We start from the raw sequence: 17376 nt of genomic DNA, 5'->3' as shown, positions 1-17376 counted from the left end.
GAACTACCAGGAGGAAAAGCTAAATCTGCTGGTCAGCAGAGACTGCGGCCACCCCTCCCCTATGGGCTGAGGCCCAGGAGATCCGAATTCTGTCCCTTAGCCTCTGGCTGGAGTTATTGGAGATCCAGCAGGGAAGCGCCCCCCCGACACACACCCCAACTAAGAAAGGATGGGTTGGGATTGGGCCTGAAGAGGCACTCTAGCCGCAGACTGCCACAGCCATTGTGTTGGGCTGTGGGGACAAGTCTTGGGACCAAGCTGTCCAGCCTCCCTGGCTCTAGCAGGGGAAAAGCGTAGCCTGTGGCTACAGAAATGGGTGCCACCCTTCCCCCTGTCCAGGGAGCTTAGCATGTTAGGCAGTTGCCAGTGCCAGTGCTGGCTGCTGCCCCTCCCTGCAGGAGTTCAAAGGGCTTAGACAGCAGGCAGCTGCAGCTGGTACTGGTCACCCCTCCCCGAGGAGTTTGGTAAGCTTAAGCAGATTCCAGCTGAGAGGCTGTAAGAATCTGTGTGTTCCGGGGCTAGGACGCGAGGCCCCGGTGGCGTGGGTTCACGAGTGAGATCTTCCAATCCATGGGTTTCACAGTTCTGTGGAAAAGCAGTTTCCCCGGCTGGGTAGCGTGCTCACTCACCGCCTGCCTTATCTGGGGTGAGGGGGTTCCCTTCCCCATGTGACTCTCAGGTGGGCCGCCACACCACACTGTTCTTCCTTCTCTCTGTGGGTCACGCCAGCCTTCTAGTCAATTTTGATGAGAGAACCCGGATACCTTGGTTGCTGATGAAGGATTCACACGCTTATTATGGTCTTTTCTGATAGCAGCCTCCCAACACCGTGGCTTCTAGTTGGCCATCTTGGCCCCGCCCTCCGTAAAATGTTTTTAAATTCACTGATTTGAGTTCTGGAGGCTTGGAAGTCCAAGATCAATCAGCCTACATGGTGATGACCTTCGTGAGTTCTGCAGGCTGAGAAGTTCACAATTAAGGCACCAGCAGGATTGATTATTTGGTGAGGGATATTCTCTGCTTCCTTCCAACATGGCACCTTGTTGCTGTAGCATCCAGAGGGCAGAGGGCAGGAACACTGTGTCTTCACATAGCAGAAAGTGGAAGGGCAAGAGACTAGAAATCTTAATTCTTTCAAAAAAGCTTTAGAAAGGTCTTGAACAGCAGAGATGAAAGAAATAAAAATGGTCCCTGCTCTCTAGGAACTTACTATGTGTTTACATCCACAAAGCAATTGGAGAGAGTAGTCTATTAGGGACATGGATTTGGAGCAAGACAGAAATGAATGTGAACCCCAGCTCTGCTCCTTGCCAGCTGGTAAGTACCCCATGTTTCTGGAGGAGAGGTTCTACATGTATGGGAAGAAAGGTGAGAAGCTCAGCAGCCTGCACTCAAGACTAGCATCATAAGCAAAGCTGGGCGGGAGGAGCAGGAACACCAGCTGCCTGCACAGGCACTGAGCAGAGAAGATGAGATGGACACATAATGGGTGGCCCCGTGATGGACAGCTTAAACTGGAGGAGGCATTTGACTGAGCAGCCAGTGAGGAAGCAGGGCTGGTCTTGAGCAAGACAAGTGTGTAAGTGTGAAGGAAATCCACCTGTCTATCAATTTTCTGGGTCCACAAAAAAATGTCAAAAGAAAACAGGTGAAGTTACATTTAATAATACGTTCTATTTTACCCCACGTATCCAAGTGATCATTTCAACATGTAAACTGTATTACATTATCAATAAGATACCTTGCTTTCTTTCTTTTTGAACTAAGTCTTTGAAATCCAGTGTGTATTTTATACTTCTACAAGGCATCTCAATCTAGACTGGCCACATTTCAAGCACTCCACAGCCACATGTGGCCCATGGCTACCATACTGGAAATTGCAAAGGTATAAGGCAACAAAATTATCCAAGAACTCCCAGAGGAGGCTATAGGCTATGGCAGAAGGCGCGGAGGGCGGAGGGGAGGAAATCTCACAGGAAAGAATTTCCAACGAGGCAAGAAGAGGGAAGTAAAATTTGCTGTACCTTTCACGGTGGGCCTGGTGCTCTGCGAGGCATCTGATATGGTATGATTTTCTTCCACCCTCACGGAAATCTGGAAGAAACAGTAAAATAGCAGCAGTGTCACATACCTGAAAACAGCATAATAGTATGTCAATAATAAAGTCAGTATTATCCCATTTTGTTGTGCTAAAAACAAGGCATGATGAGGTTCACAAACCTGCAGGTGGCAAGACTCAGCCCAGGGCATTCCAAAGCTCAAAGTCCCTTCCTTGTCACCAGGGGGACCCCAGAGTCCACCATTGCAGTAGCCTTTGGCCTTAGCTCCCTGAACTGCAACAGTGGAGAAGGCAGCCCCCAGGGGTCCTCACAGGTCACCATGGTCCAAGGAGCAAGAGAAGCATAGCTTTGCCATCTCGCTGAGGCCCAAACTCAATCATAAAGCTGTCTGAGTCCCTCACCACAGCCCAGTGCCACAAGGTGCTAAGCTCACCCATGTTCACAGTGACTCTTATGACGATGGATGCCAACAATAGTATGTTTTGCACACTCACTCTGAGTGACATGGGAATAGAGAACTTTGCATGTATTGCCTGTCAAACTCCAAAGTCAATCAAGACAGATGTCACTATGCCCAACTTGCTCTCGGTCACACCACTAGGATGGGTGGGGACTGAAACCCACGTCAGTCTGACTGCAAAGTCCTTGTACTTGACCCTTATGCTATGAGGTCTCCTCTCATGACCCCTTGAAAGAGTCCTGTGTACTGTCCAGCTAAACTGTCCTACGTGGTGAGAAGAAAATGAAAGAGGATTGGGGCATCCAGGGCTTCCCACAGACTCGCAGAGCTTCTGGATGTTAGCCCTACTGACATTTGAGGCCAGGTGGTCTTGGTTGTTGTGAGGCCGCCCTGTGCACTGTGGGATGTTCAGCAGTATCCCTGCTCTCCATCCATTAGATGACAGTAGCACTCCTTAACCCAGTGTGACAACCAAAACTGTCTCCAGACATTGCCGAGTGTCCCCTGGGGAACAAAAATTACCTTTCTGGTTGAAAAGCAATGCACAGAAATCCCCCACCTTCCCCGGCAGACGTTAGGATGGGTTGTGCATGCTCTGGGCACATGGCCCTGCCACACTCAGTGTCTCAGCTCCCTCATAGCACTTGCAAGATTCTCAATTCCCACACCACCGCTACTGCAGGAGCCCCAGGAGGGGCACCCACCACAGTTGGGTAGGTGCAGGTTCTGTTTGGAGAGTAGTTTTTTTTGTTTGAGACGGAGTCTTGCTCTTGTTGCTCAGGCTAGAGTGCAATGGCGCAGTCTCGGCTCACTGCAACCTCCACCTCCTGGGTTTGAGCGATTCTCCTGCCTCAGCCTCCCGAGTAGCTGGGATTACAGGCACCCGCCACCACACCCAGCTAATATTTTGTATTTTTAGTAGAGACGGGGTTTCACCATGTTGGCCAGGCTGGGCTCGAACTCCTGACCTCAGGGGATCTGCCTGCCTCGGCCTCCCAAAGTGCTGGAATTACAGGTGTGAGCCACCACACCTGGATGCTTTTTTTTTTTTCTTTTTTTTTTTTGAGACAGGGTCTTCCTTTGCTGTCCAGGCTGTAGTGCAGTGGTGCCATCATGGCTCGCTGCAGCCTCCAACTCCTGAGCTCAAGTGATCCTCCTGCTTCAGCCTCCCATGTTGCTGGGACCACAGGCATACACCACCATGCCTGGCTAATTTTTTAAAGAGATGGGGTCTTGTTATGCTGCCCATGCTAATCTCGAACTCCTGGGCTCAAGCTATCCTCCCGTCTCAGCCTCCCAAAGCACTGGGATCACAGGTGTGAGCCACCGCACCCAGCCAAGAGCAGTTCTTTTTTTTTTTTTTTTTTGGAGACAGGATTTTGCTCTTGTTGCCCAGGCTGGAGTGCAATGGCCTGATCTCAGCTCACTGCAACCTCCACCTCCCAGGTTCAAATGAGAGTCTCCTGCCTCAGCTTCCCAAGTAGCTGGGGTTACAGGTGCCTGCCACCACGTCCGGCTAATTTTTGTATTTTTAGTAGAGACAGGGTTTCACCATGTTGGCCAAGCTGGTCTCGAACTCCTGACCTCAGGTGATCCACCCGCCTCAGCCTCCCAAAGTGCTGGGATTACAGGCATGAGCCACTGCACCTAGCCAGAGCAGCTCTTAAGAATTCTGACATCAAATGAGACAGCCTTGACTCAAGATGACCATGCGTTCTTTCTGGGGCCAACGTTTGTCCCTTTATGTGATGATCTTGGCCAGCTTGTGGCTGAAACAGGATGTGAACATTTTAAGTGGATGGCCCCCTTGACCAGCAGTAATAGTTCTGTTCCTCTCTCGGCCTCACAAACATCAGCGTTTTTTATTCACTCTTTCCCCTTTCTCTTCCGACCTATCCCTATGTGGCTGCCCACTGGTACAATGATGAGTAACTTCCATTACCAGGGACAGCACTCTCTTTCATCTTTTTATTGTCTTTCCCCTCCCTGTAATGACTAGCGGGTGAGGTCCTCAGGTCGCATCAAGGGCGAGCTCGTCTCTAGCATGTACGTGACTCTGCAATGGACAGGGGTGGTGACAGACATCTCAATCTATGACCCTCTTTCAGGGGTTCTGGGAAGGACACTGATCACGTTGGCATAGTCTAGCCACAGACAATCAGGACACCCGACCATGAAAGGGCAGTGGGAACCAAGGAACACATAAGAAGGCTCTATTGCACCATGTTAATGTCAGTGACCAGGGCTGTCCACTATTCAGCCACAGCCTGTCACCCATGAGCGCCTCCACAGGGGCTGCTCCTCAACAAAGCCACTGCACTGCTCTCTGAATCAAGGGAGCCAAGGAGGCAGAGCCTGCTGGAGGGGAGACATTCCAGAACCCCTACCCAAGCCCAAGACCCCAAGCAAGGGGGGCGTCTCCCTGGGCAAAGCAGCCTGATAGATATGGAACACAGCAAAGCCTCCTGTCTCATCATTAATGTCCCAACTGCCTTGGGCTCAGATCTCAGCACTGTGCAACCCAAAGAGGAAACCAAGCTCGCGGACAGCGCACAAACCCTAACTGCAAATAGGGAAACTCCCTCCTCCATGTCCCCAATGGGCACTAGAGTGGGGGGGCATGTGATTCCCCCACAGGCTTGCTCCAAGACAGTGAACTCAAGGAGTAGCCAGGCTCCTGCGGTCTCTGCAGACTTGTCAGATACTCGCGAAGAAGGCAAGAGCTGGATCAGCACCTGCTGTGGCTCTCAGTGCTCCTGAACAAACTACTGGGAGCCCTGGCCCAGCTCAGCCCTCTAGGGCTCAGCCACAGAGCTGCCAGGCCTTTGCTCAGGGCTGCATGCTGCACATCCATCATTTCGTTTATCAAGGAGCTGTCAGGGAAAGCAGATTCCTCATTAATGTTCTCCAGGGCCTATAGGTTTCCAGCCTTATTCATTCAGGGCAAGCTCAAACGCAGGCCTAAAAACCCTCTTTCCAGCTAGAATTCAATGCATGCTGCTCACCGTCACTCTGACTCACTTCAATAGCCATCTGAAAACAGGGGACGCTGTCCCCTTCCTTCTTTGACTTATAAAATGAGTAACGGAGCAGCTTAAATGAGGGCCTATCTTTGTTCTCACAACACACTGATTATGTCAATGACCTTTACTGATAAAACTAGGTGTAGGTATCCATGTTATTGAAGCGACCCAGACAGAGAACAGAAATCAAATCATTATTTGAACAAAAGACAAAAAAAGAAAAATTAATTTGTATCAAATTTTAAAAGTGCGTTAGCTGGGAGGAAATAGCAGGAAAGGGAAGATAGGCCTGGCACAGTGGCTCATGCATGCTTGTAATCCCAGCACTTTGGGAGGCTGGGGCAGGAGGATCACTTGAGCCCAGGAGTTCCAGACCAGCCTGGTAAACTTAGCGAGACCCCACCTCAAAAGAAAGAAAGAGAGGAGGAGGAAGGAGGGGAGGGAGGGAGGGAGGGAGCGGGAGAGGGAGAGAGAGGGAGGGAGGGAGGGAGACAGAGAGAGAGAAAAAGAAGAGAAAAAAGAAAGAAAGGAGAGAGAGGGAGGGAGGAAGAGAGGGAGAGAGGGAGAGAGGGAGGAAGGGAGGAAGTGAGGGAGGAAGGGAGGAAGTGAGGGAGGGAGGGAGGGAGGGAGGAACACGCTAATCTCGATCTCCTGGACTCAAGCAATCCTCCTGTCTCAGCCTCCCAATGGAAGCCTTCTAAATGGAAGCACACTGTTTTGGGTATCCATAGATATGAAGAGAAAGTTTGAAACGCCCACCAACTATCTGTGATTAGCACCTACATTTGTGTTACTCGTGGCCAATGTAGCTTTCAAGTTTATGACACATAGCAACCCCTGAGCTTAACTACCTGGTTGCTAATGACATCACCATATTTGTTGTCAGGGTTCCTTTTGCTAATTGCTCTTGTGGGCTTCAGGCTTTCTCTGTGTAAGTCTTGTTTTTTTTTTGAGATGGAGTCTGGCTGTGTCTCCCAGGCTGGAGTGCAATCGCAGGATGTTGCCTGACTAAAACCTCCACCTCCTGGGTTCAGGTGATTCTCCTGCCTCAGCCTCCCTAGTAGCTGGGACTACAGGCACACAACACCACACCCAGCTAATTTTTGTATTTTTTGTAGAGACAAGGTTTCACCATGTTGCCCAGGCTGGTCTCAAACCCCTGGGCTCGAGTTAACCCCTCGCCTCGGCTTTCCAAAGTGTTAGGATTACAGGCGTGAGCCACTGTGCCAGGCCATGGATATCTTTAACGACAAGAACTGTGTGTGTTTGGTTTTAAGACCATGTGGAGCCCTGATGGTTACATGTCCAACCAAAGGTTATTTAATATTCCCATCACTTCAGATGCTATAATCATAAGTGTGTCATCTGTCCTTGAAACATGTTTTCAACGATGGAATTTTTAAATACAGGACTTGAGTTTTCAGCACTCTCAAAAATCAGAAGGAAAAGGAAAGAGTTATCCAGAAAAAGCTCATTCTCATGGTCATGAGTTTAAACAACCTTAACTATAGACAGACAACCACCGTCCTCTCATAAACCCAACAATCCACTTCATCTCTTGGTTCCCTTTCCACCCTCATTCGGGGTAGGAACGTCTGATCCAATCAACCAGGTGAGAATCATCTCCATGATTCCTCATGCCACTGACTGGCTTCCACTATGGGTCTAATCATCTTCTGGATGAGAGATAGTGGATTTCTCTCAGCAAGCAAAACACAGGTGTTCTCCTCATTTCAAACAGCATTATTGCACCTTTAAAAGATTCCATTGAATTGAACCCTAAGAGGCTGCCAGCATTTGACCACTTTTAATTTAAAAGAGCCAGTGTCATTTGGTTCAATCTAATGTGGGTGCAAAATAATTGATATGTACAACTGAAGTCAGAAGTTTGGTTTACAACTGTGTCAGCCCTGGGGGAGAGGGCAAGACTCTCATATCCTTTCCAGAAAGACAGAGTTGCAAATCCACGATGCTCCTTTGGAGATGCCTCCCCACTCCTAGCCCCCTATATTCACTGAGCAAGGCCCTCTGGCTGTAAGCAAGGGGCACTCTTTGCTCTAGGGTTCTCTGGCTTGTTGGCCAAAACCTTATCAGTTATGCATTGTGGTGTGGAGCTTTCCCTACTCAGTCCCCACCTCTCTTTCATCTCCTCAGGCCATGTCCCCAATTTAAACACTTGTACCCCGACTCCTCCTCACCGCACGCTTTCCAGAGGGCCAAACGGACACACTGGCTTTCATGGTGACTTCTTCAAAATCTCTCCCAAAATATCAATGTGTATTGTGTATACACACTATCAACACTACACTATGTATACACACACAGCCAAGCCTTGTTATTTACGGATTCCGTGTCTGTGAATTTGCCTGTTGGTTAACATTTATTTGTAGCTCCAAAATCAGTACCTGCAGCGCTTTCATGGTCATTCTCAAACATGCAGCGTGTGGCTGTGTCACCAAATGCACATGTTCCCAGCTGAGGGTGAACAAGGCTCTCACTCCGTAAACAAGTGTCCTTTTCGCAGTCTATTCACAGTGCCAGTTTTTTGAAATGTTGTAGTTTCTGGGTGACTTTGCTGCTTAAAATGGCCCCCAGATGCTGCAGTGCTGTCTCATGTCCTGAAGCACAAGGCTGGGATGCGTCTTATGGGGAAAATACGTGCGTTAGATGAGGTTCAGCCAGGCGTGAGTCACAGTGCTGTTGGCGTGAGTGCAATGTAAAGGAACCAACAAAAACACACAATAGAAATACATACAACAAAGTTATGCACTGACTGCTTGACAACAACATTGTGACCAGAGGTTCGCAGAAGCCTCACTGTGTATTTTCCCTGGGGTGATGCTTTCTATAAAGTCTCAGCGACTTTACAGAACATAGCTCCAGTGAATAATGGGAATCAAGTGTATGCGTGTACAACATGAAGATGCAGCTATCCCAGTAATCTCTGTCGGACCTAAAAAAAAAGAAACCGAAACCCATCTTGCCGCATTTTCACATTCCGTAGACATCCCTGAATGACCTGTCATTATCCCCTCTCCCTTGTGCACCATTTCTCCTGCTCCTCCGCCCTCGACAGTTCCTGCCTCTTCTCTACTAAATCAGGGCTACATACTTGTAGGATAGCTGCGCTCCATCACAGAGAAGCCTCTCTGCCCATAGCCCTTTTATGCAGGTGAAATTTGATTAAAATGAACGTCGAGGGCAGCTGTGAACGGAAAAAGCCAGGGCCAAAGAGAAACTGCAGGCAATGAGGGACAGAGACGAACCTTTCCCTCTGTAGACTGATAGCTCTTGAGCCCATCCCACACACGAGGGCCCAACAGCCCCCTTCAATTCCTATGACTCAGCACCTCTCAGGAGCAGCTCTGGTGTTTGTCTCCATGTTTTATGTGGGAAATGGATGGAAAAAATGTAGTATCCAGGGCGAGAAGCAAGCGTTGGTTATGAAACAGCATGTCAACTCCTCCTTCCTGTTTTACAACTCCTCTAAGACCTGATGTGGAAACATTTCCAAGAAAGCAAATAAGCAAAAACAAAAACTCAAGACCGAAATTTCTCTTGTAATGTGAGTGATCCTAACAATGAACCAAATAGATTTTAACACGTCCACCTTCATGGAGAATTGTTCTAGCCCGAATTCTAAAAGGACCAAATGTATCAGGCAGGAAGGAATCCTTTAAAAAGAGATCAAAGCCTACTTAAGCAAATTCACGAAAGATGACCAATTTTCAATGAAGATCCTCAAGTTAAATATTTTTAAAATTTTTTTTAAAAAACTTTTTTTTTGAAGTTGAAGAAGTCTATGAGTTGATTCGCCAAGGACTTTAACGGAAAACACCTGTCACCATGTTTAAAGGCAACACTTGTCACCATGGTTCAAGCTTATATATCTTCCAAAGAGAACTAAGATAATGAGATAAAGGTAATCGTATTCCTTACTTCCACTTAGACTAAGTGTCTGAACTTGATTTTCTCTGATAGGGTCTAAGTCGGCCTTTAATTATGTCAGACGCACATGAGTAGATAACCAAGAAGTACCCTCAGACCCTATAAGACAACCCTAGAGTATGGAATATGCTGGAATGTTCTGGCAAATTCTCTTCTGGAATTTGGTTCCCCTCTTTCTTGGTTCCTGTTCAAGGCAGTTGAGTCACTCTAAGTTCCAGTCAACATAATAATTATACAAATCCGCTGTGGTGCCAAGTGAAGATCCCAAAGACAACGCTGTAGCCACTGGACCGCACCACATGCAGCTCTCAGCACTGGCAGTGGCGGTATGATCCCCCACAGCTCCATCAATTCAGATCAAGGGCTGTGAACAGTCTCGAAGATGAATCACAGTGTGGTGCTAAAACAACCTCAGAGAACGTTTGTCTCAAGCTCTGAGATGACAGAAAAAAAGAAACAATTCCTATATTTTCCTGGGACCAGTGTCACAGGGTGGTTAGGGACAGCATCAGGACTAAATTCAACATTTCTGTTCCCACGAGAGGGTTCTTTCCAGGAAAAGAGACGGTATATCAAACAACAAAAATCTACAATTACGCGGGTTGTTTTTTGTTTTTTTTTTTTTTTTTTTTTTGAGACAAGGTCTCATTCCAGTTGCCCAGGCTGAAGTGCAGTGGCATGATCTCAGGATATCAGCTCACTGCAGCCTCGACTTCCCAGGTTCAAGTGATCCTCCCACCCCAGCCTCCCAAGTAGCTGGGACCAGGCACATACCACCACGCCTGGCTAATTTTCTGTATTTTTAGTAGAGATGGAATGTCACCATCTTGCCCAGGCTGGTCTCCAACTCATGGGTCCAAGCAATCTGCCCGCCTCAGCTTCCCAAAGTGCTTGGGTTATAGGCATGAGCCATCACGCCCAGCCTACATGGGTGTCCTTTGATTTAATCCAGGCAATCATAGATGAGTCCTGGAACTCAAATTGGGTTTACATAACCCCAAAACAAGTGAATCAACAAATCCCCAAAAGTCTTCATTTCCTTTTATACATGCTGTACAAGTGGGCCGAGAGAACAGGTCCCCTGCAAGAAGTTAGACTTCCTGGAGGAGCCAGGCAGGAAAATCAGAATCCTCTCCCTCTTGATGAATGAGACAATCTTCCAAGGGACTTAGAGATTGCTTATGTGATAATACCAGTTCCTGTTCCCTAAGGCACAGCATAGCAAGTGGGAAAACATCACCTCCATTGAGCATAAAGAGTTCCTAGAAAGCATTCTGGCAAGTGGAATTGAGACTCTGCCCTATGGCACTGATAAGAAGCAGGCGGAGGGAAACGACCAGCGGAATATCTCTCTATCACACTCCCAGTCACATAGCAATGCACCACATTTATCACTGGCTCAGAAACCCAGCCAATGCCAAAATCGCATTGCTTGTCCTCAAAAGCATGTCTTCTAGCACATTCCCAAATGGTTTCATCCTTCCATTCCTTCCTCCCCTACACCTACACACACACACACACACACACACACACACACACACACACACACACACACACACCCTCTAGCCCCAATCTCAACAATATTCCACTCCCTGCATCTGATACCATGCACCTTGTATCACCGTGCCATGAATCAATCAACAAAACGTCTTGGTACAGAGGCATACCGAACAGAAAGGGAAGTTTGATTCCTTCTTATGTTGCCTCTAGCTCAAGGCCTCTGGCACAAGTCACAAACACCGCAGACCTCCACAAAACGCTCACACCAGCTGAGGTAAGGGCTCCCTTTCCAAAAACGGACATTGGTTTTCTCACTACTAAAATTTGACTTTAAAGAGGCTGGCTCATTTTAATGTAAATATTCTTTAGACAAAACATGATTAGAAATTACCAAGACTGGTAGCATAATGACATCTGAAACTGTTAGTCCTGCACTTGGAAAAGTGGCAGTTAAAAAAAGCACAACATGGCTTTCTCATTTTTTTAATGAAGCCAAGTCCTCCTCCTAATTTAGTTCATATACTTCTATTTTCATCTTCCCTTTTACTACGCGTGAATTTTTAGGTCATCTGCTTGTCAGACACACCAGCTTAGTGTCTTAACAGCCAAGGGGATGAGAGGCAAGTTAATAAATTAGTAAAAAGAGCAACTGAAGGATGGACTCTGTTCCTCTCCCTGCATCCCACAAACCACTAAGCGTCCTTCCCACATGGGGAGCCAGGAAGAACAGAAGCCTTCATCTCACAACTACTCCATGTACACAAGGAGAACCACTTCAGTGAATCAATACTAACACCCCCTTAAAGAAGTATTTCATAACAAAGTTATTTCTATAACTTGCTGGTAGCCCCCAGAGGCAATACTTGGCTGATCTGAGCATAGCAAATTTCAGGTGACACAGCATCCTCCATAGAAATGCTGCTCGCATGCTTTCTAAAACGAAATCTGTCCATGCTTGCTGTGTACAATTGAGGTGGGGAATGGAGAAGCTTTAACTCCCTGAACTGTACTTCTGTTGTCCTATCAGCAAGCAATTCTTGATTTTTTTTTAATAACTGAAACATTTCAATCACCAAAACAACTTGAGGGTAGGAGAAGAAAGGAGGCTGTCAGCTTGCCAGTGACAAGGACCTTTTCTCCTAATTGCCACACAGAAACCGAGCATCAATATGCCAACCATTCAGCCCCAAAAGCCTAGAAACAGGATTTATAGCAAGGTATAAAAGGCTGTTCCACAGATACTTGATAAATGAGTCTTTAACCACAGAGCGCAACTCACATTGCAATTGATACCATTAGCAACTGACTGATCATTATCGTATGCTGAGTACTGTGCAGAGTAGAAACAAAATATAAAGCGTGATCACTGCTATTAAGAACTTACTGGCCACTAGCTGGGTGTGGTGGTATGCACCTGTAGTCTCAGCTACTCGGGTGGCTGAGGCGGGAGAATCACTTGAGCCTGGGAGGTCGAGGCTGCAGTGAGCCGAGATCACGCCACTACACTCCAGCCTGCATGACACAGTGAGACTCTGTCTCAAAGAAAAAAAAAAAAAATATATATATATATATATATATATATATATATATACTGGCCAAGTGCAGTGATGCGGTGGTGCAGTGGCACACATCTGTAATCCCAGTACTTTGGAAGGCCTAGGCAGGAGGATTGCTTGAGACCCAGAGTTCAAGACCAGCCTGCGCAACAACAGTGAGACCCCATCTCTACAAAAACAATTTAAAAACTAGCACAGCATGGTGGCATGCACCTATAGTCCCAAGCTACTCAAGAGGCTGAGGCAGGAGGATTGCTTTAGCCCAGAAGTTCAAGGCTGCAATGAGCTATGATTGAGCCACTGCACTCCAGTCTGGGTGATAGAGTGAGATCCCCTCTCAAAAAAAAAATTAAGAACAAATTTTTTAAGAATTTATAATCTTGCTGGTGAGCAGGAATAACAGGACAGAAGAAACAGCTGGCAAAAGGCCACTTAGAAAAAAAAAATAAGCTCATAATAGAAATCTAATAAAACATTTTTTCCCACACCAAATAAACGGTCCATTTATTAAGCTACTAATAAACAGCAAGAGTAAATACTTAATACAACAAAGAATTAATACAATACGAGCAGAAGATATTTTTTAATTACAGAAGTAACAGATCTAACTAAGACCCTTGGGTTTGAATTCGCCTCTCCACACAACTATCTGCGAGACATTAAACCTTCCTTCCTAGATGTGTCCGTGTCTACTTATATGGAAAGAATCACCAATTCCCCTTCCCAGTTGGGACAGTCTTGCAAGACATGGTTCTCAAACTACAAAGTGCATGAAAATCACCTGAAAATTGCCTGTTTGTGCAGGGTTTCTTGGCCTCAGCACAACTGACATTTGTTGGGCCAGATAATTCTTTGAGGGGGGCTGTCCTGTGCACATTACAGTGCTTAGTGGAACCCCTGGTGTCTGCCCACAAGATGCCAGGAGCAACCCCCACCCAGCTGTGAAAGGCAAAAATGTTTCCAGACATTGTCAAATGTTCCCCAAGGGGCACAATCCCCTCTCCTCAGGTGAGAACAGGGCTCTAAGATGGAATCAAGGAAGCTGCAGGTTTAACAAGCACCCTGGCTAGGTGCAGTGGCTCACATCTGTAATCCCTGCACTTTGGGAGGCCGAGGTGGGAGGATTGCTTAAGCCCAGGAGTTCAAGACTAGTCTGGACAACATGATGAGACTCTGTCTCTACAAAAAAAATGTTTAAAAAGTAGCTGAATGTGGTTGAGTGTGCACCTGTATTCCCAGCTACTTGGGAGGCTGGTGTGTACCTGTATTCCCAGCTACTTGGGAGGCTGAGGCGGGAGGAGACTTGAGCCCAGAAGAAAGAAGCTCCAGTGAGCCAGGATCTCACCATTGCACTCAAGTTTGGGTGACAGTGAGATCCTGTCTCAAAAATAAAGTAATAATAAAAAGATAACAAGCACACAGTGCTTCAAAAATCCACCTATAGAGCTCATTTTCTAGGGTATGACTGGATGTATCCACAGTCTCTTCCACAGGGATCACCTTCCCTTCCACCCACAAACATGGCAGAGGCACTGCAATGCTAACTCTTCCATCCTCCCATAATGGAAGTCTATGGCTGCTCCCTTTGCCATGTGACTTTTCAGGGCTTTCAGACTAGAATAGCCCTCCCCAACCCGTGGAGGCTGGACCTCACCATGGGACTTGTTTTGGTCAATGGGATGTTAGGGGTAGTGACAAACAGAGACTTTAAATGTGCTGCATGATTTATCTTGGCTTCCTATACCTGATGGGAGAGGCACAAACAACATGCCCCAGGGTCCCCTGATGAGGAGACACATCATTTCAACCCTAAGCCTAGCCCAGAACCTGACCAGGCCTTCCTATTCCCATATAAGCCCAGGAGAGACACAGCTAACCATGACTAGTGAGCAAGAAAGAAATGATTTAAGCCTCTGAATTTGGGGGCTGTTTGTTATGCAACATTAGCATGGCAGAAAGCTGACCAGTATACTCCCAAACTATTTTTGAGCCAAAATGCTGATTAACAAGCTAATTATTGTTGAGTCTTCTGTCCCTAACTCCACCAGTCTTCCTCCACCATTTTGTGAAGCCACAAACCCAGGGGCTCTTGATTCAGGCCCCAGAAATCCACACACAGCATCTGCAAAGTCCTGGAAGCCAGGCCCCACCTGCTACCTCTGCTTGCTTCATGGTGGTCTCATTCCTTACCCACAGCTGACACAGACTCTGAGACTCCAAGTCCAGAAAAGTAGCTCTGGCAGAGTCCCTGATAAAGTCCGAAACCGAGAGTGGCAGGAAAGAGGACCTCAACACACAAGTGTGTCTCTGAGCTGTTCAGCAATCTAGCGGCTCTCCAAAATGGAAAGCAAATCCTGGCTCATTCAGAGGTAATCAATACTGAGGGCAAGCATGGTGGCTCAAACCTGCAATCCCAGCACTTTGGGAGGCCAAGGAGGGAGGATCGCTTGAGACCAGGAGTTTGAGACCAGCCTGGGCAACAAAGTGAGACTGTCTCTATTAATCACTCAATCAACCAACCAATCAATCAAGACTCAGTGAGTGAGCAATACAAACCAAATGGCTCAACAGTACCAGATTTCTCAATTATTCGAGAGACAAAACACAAATGTTAAATAAGCCTATGAATCTTGCAGGCTTCAGAGGAGCAAATTAAGAGACAGAAACAAAGGAAGTAAGTCTGTCCTTGAAGACTGACAATGTAGTAGGCAGAATAATGGCCCCCAAAGATGCTCATGCCTGAATCCCTGGGACCTGAGAATATGTTTCCTTATATGGTAAAAGGGACTTTACAAATGTGATTAAATTAAGTCTCTTGAGATGTGGGGATTATTCTGGATCTTCCGGATGGGCCCAATGTAATCACAGGAGCCCGGAAAAGTGGACAGCCTTTCCCAGCTATGGTCTCAGAGAGATACGCCTATGGAAGGACAGTCAGAGAGGTGCTACGCTGCTCCTCTGCAGATGGAGGAAGGGACCACAAGCTCAGGAATGCGGCCAGTCTCCAGGAGCTGGAAAAGGCAAGGAAGCCAATTCTCCCCTAGAGCTTCCAGGAGAGTTGTGGCTCTGCTAAACCTTGATTTTAGCACAGTGAGACCCATTTCAGACTTCTGGCCTTCAGAACCGTAAGAGAATAGTTTTTGTTTAAGCCAGTAAATGTGCAGTCACTTGTCACGGCAGGACAAGAAATGAGTATGATCAATTATAACACCAACCAGTAAAGTACAATGGCCTTCAGTCTTATCAGTAAGCCCTTCATTGCAGGTACAGATGCTCCAGAAAATCATGTCCCATGAATGGTTTCAGAAAATCACCCTCCGTATTCTCCAACCCAACCCGGGAAAAGTAATTTTGGTCAAACACAGACAAAAGGTTTGATAAATTCAGAAAAGTAAACAACCTTATGATTCTGTTCCTGCATCAGTCAGGGTTGTGACTTTGGGGACGCCGTAGAAAACAGCCTAAGTCTTGCTGCTTGGAATCCCACAACCTCAGCTCTGGAAGGAACATCACACAACCCCTTTGGGAAATGCAAGCTTCCTAACTCTTATACCAAGAAAGGACCTTCTGACTCCACCCAAAAGATGCAACACAAGAGAGACCTGCAGGCCCAGCTCTAGCTGACGAAAATTGTTTTCTACGTTGACCTTTAGGTACAGGAAAGTGGGAGAAATTTGGAGGAACTACAGCAAATGCGAACGGAGAAAATTACAGTTCATGCTAGAATAGAAGCTGAACTATAAACAATTTTATGAACAATGTTCCATTTGTGAACGATTTTCCATTTTAAATGTAATTGGAGGGAGGAGCAGCCTGTGTCTCTGGCTGACTTATCTCAGAACATTGTTCCACCTTCCTTACTCACCTGTGGTTTTGACAGAACATTTACAAGAAACTAGAACAACACATACTACAACATGGATGAAACTCAGAAATATGAAGTAAGAATCCAGGCGCAAAAGGTCACACATCACATGATTCTGTATCTATGAAATGTCCAGAATAGACAAATCCATACAGGCAGAAACCAGATTCAAGGTTGCCAGGGGGGCTGGGGAGAAGGGGAAGGGGCAGTGATGTCTTAACAGGTACAGGGTCTCCTTTGGGAGTGATGAAAATGTTCAAAAATTAGACAGTGGTGATGGTTGTGCAACTTTGTAAAAATACTAGGAAATTCCTGAATTACACACTTTAGAGGAATGAGTTGTGTGTATGCTCAGTAACGTTGTCATTAAAAAAGAGAAGAAGAAACTAGGATATTAGCCAATGATTACAAGTCACTGCAAATCCAAAATTTAACCATCCTAAGGAGATAAGCCTCCTTACAGAGCCTGGAATCCTCCAGGAATCTGTTCCACGACTTCTCCTGAGTGAAGAATCTGAAAGGAATGAACTGAGGTCAACAGCAAAGATAAGAAGCGGTGACCAGAGGTACCTGCAGAATGCGCTCAGGGACAAACTGGAAGAGTAGGGCTTTATTATCAAATTCAAGAAGATGCTTTTGCAACAAAGAGTCCACAGTAATTTAAAGCTGCTCTCTGTCAATGAAAAAAGTCAAACTGCAAAACATTTGAAGAGATTTATTCTGAGCTGAATATGAGTGACCGTGGCCCGTGACATGGCCCTCAGGAGATCCTGAGAACATGTACCCAAGGCGGTTGGGGCATAGCTTGGTTTTATACATTTTAGGGAGACATGAGATATCAAAATACATTTAAGATATAGATTGGTTTGGTCCAGAAAGGTGGGCAGACTTGAGGCGGCGGGGGCGTGGGGGGGGGGTGTGTTCTGGGATAAAATTCTTCTGATTGGCAACTGGTTGAAAGAGT

At 46.7% G+C, this 17376-nt stretch overlaps 1 protein-coding gene across 3 annotated transcripts in view; it reads right to left on the bottom strand.

The window, feature by feature from the left end:
- Window positions 1-17376, bottom strand: part of TBL1X (transducin beta like 1 X-linked) — a 256272-nt gene that overhangs the window by 215633 nt on the left and 23263 nt on the right. For all 3 annotated transcript variants that reach the window (XM_055377011.2, XM_063702810.1, XM_063702809.1), the window contains exon 2: window positions 2025-2094. The gene's annotated coding sequence lies outside the window, so the exon portion shown is untranslated. The remainder of the gene's footprint in view (window positions 1-2024; window positions 2095-17376) is intronic.

This window comes from Gorilla gorilla, chromosome X (genome assembly GCF_029281585.2).
Source record: "Gorilla gorilla gorilla isolate KB3781 chromosome X, NHGRI_mGorGor1-v2.1_pri, whole genome shotgun sequence".
Classification (NCBI taxonomy): Eukaryota; Metazoa; Chordata; class Mammalia; order Primates; family Hominidae; genus Gorilla; species Gorilla gorilla.
Note: the sequence above shows the minus strand (reverse complement) of the source record. Positions and strands in the feature narration are given on the sequence as shown.